General features: G+C 38.9%; 1 non-coding gene across 1 annotated transcript; it reads right to left on the reverse strand.

Annotated features, from left to right (window-relative positions):
- Positions 1 to 482: 482 nt before the first annotated feature.
- LOC121213212 (small nucleolar RNA R71) lies at positions 483 to 589 on the reverse strand. The gene has a single exon (XR_005908586.1). It is a non-coding gene; the product is annotated as a small nucleolar RNA R71 (small nucleolar RNA).
- Between the last annotated feature and the right edge of the window lie 1,225 nt (positions 590 to 1,814).

Here is a 1,814-nt window from a genome sequence, read left to right on the forward strand (position 1 = left end):
CACAGAGGAAGAGCAAGAGGACGATATTTCCACCACAACTGAGGAAATGGCTGAAAATCAGGAAAGTCCATTACCTCTTACGATTGTTGCTAATCCAGTAAATCAGAATCCTGCTCCACGCACTATGTATGATTATGCTAAACCTAATTTAACAGGAGCTAAGTCAAGTATAGTTAGACCTGCTATTACTTCAAATAATTTTGAACTGAAACCTAACACAATTCAAATGATACAATAGTTTGTTTAGTTTGATGGTTTGCAGGATGAGGATCCAAACAATCACTTGGCAAATTTTCTGGAGTTTTGCGACACTTTTAAAATCAATGGCATTTCTGATGATGCCATTTGCCTTTGGTTGTTTCCCTTTTCATTAAGGAACAAATCTAAACAATGGTTGAACTCATTACCACGAGGGTCGATCACTACTTGGGAACAAATGACTGAAAAGTTTACTTAAATATTTTCCACCAGCTAAAACGGCTAAGTTGAGGAATGCCATCTCTTCTTTTGTGCAGATGGATCTAGAAACACTTTATAATGCATGGGAGAGATACAAGGATCTTTTAAGAAGGTGCCCTCACCATAGGTTACCACTTTGGCTATAGGTTCAGACTTTTTACAACGGTGTGAACCCCTCAATGAAGCAACTCATCAACATAGCTATCGGTGGAACTTTGAATAACAAAACACCTAAAGCGGCTTATGAATTTATTGAGGAGATGTCACTGAATAAATATCAGTGGCAAGTTATGAGGACAAAGCCGATGAAAGCATCCGGTGTTTTCAACCTCGATACGGTTACTATGCTATCTAACTAGGTAGAACTCTTAAATAAAAAGATTGACGGTTTGTGTGGTACTACTCAGGTACATCCAGTGATGTGAGATTCAAATGGAGGAGGAGCATACATAGAATATCAACCCTTCAACCCTAGCATCGAGGAGGAACAAGTCCAATATATGGGTAACTATAACTCTAGACCTCAAAATAACCCATATAGTAATACTTATAATGCAGGTTGAAGGAACCATTCCAATTTCTCGTGGGCAGTCAAGGAAATCAAAGGCCACAACACCCTCCGGTTCTCAACAACCACCTTACCAACAGGAAAAGAAGCCGAACCTTGAGGAGATGCTAACAAAGTTTATCTCAGTGTCGGAAACTCACTTTCAGAATACTGAAACAACACTTAAGAATCAACAAGTGTCGATCCAAGGGCTCGAAACTCAGATAGGCCAACTCGCCAAATTGATTTCTAAATGACCACAAGGTAGCCTACCGAGTAGCACTGAATCTAACCTAAGGGAACAACTCAACGCAATTACCATTCAAGATGAGGAAAGGTTAGTCAAACCTAAACCAGAATCGAGGCAAAGAATTGTGGTAAGTAAAAGCAAAGGTGAGGTAGACCACAGTGAACAAACACCGGTAAGTAAAGAGTACAAACCCCGTGTGCCATACCCCAATGCGACAAGGAAAGACCGTACAGACGAACAATTCGGTAAATTCCTTAAATTATTAGAAAAATTACATATTAACTTACTGTTTATTGAAGCTCTTTCGTAGATGCCAAACACAATCAAATTCTTGAAGGAGCTTTTAGCAAATAAGCGGAAGTTGGATGAGGTGTCGCGTGTGGAGTTAATTGCAGTTTGTTCAGCCATACTATAGAATAAGTTGGCCAACAAATTAAAAGATCCAGGGAGTTTTACAATTCCTTATTTAATTGGTAGCTTAGATGTTAATAATACTTTGGCTGATTTAGGGGCTAGTATCAATGTCATGCCTTATAAAATGTTTAAACAACGAGGTCT

The sequence above is a fragment of the Gossypium hirsutum genome, chromosome A13 (assembly GCF_007990345.1).
Source record: "Gossypium hirsutum isolate 1008001.06 chromosome A13, Gossypium_hirsutum_v2.1, whole genome shotgun sequence".
Classification (NCBI taxonomy): domain Eukaryota; kingdom Viridiplantae; phylum Streptophyta; class Magnoliopsida; order Malvales; family Malvaceae; genus Gossypium; species Gossypium hirsutum.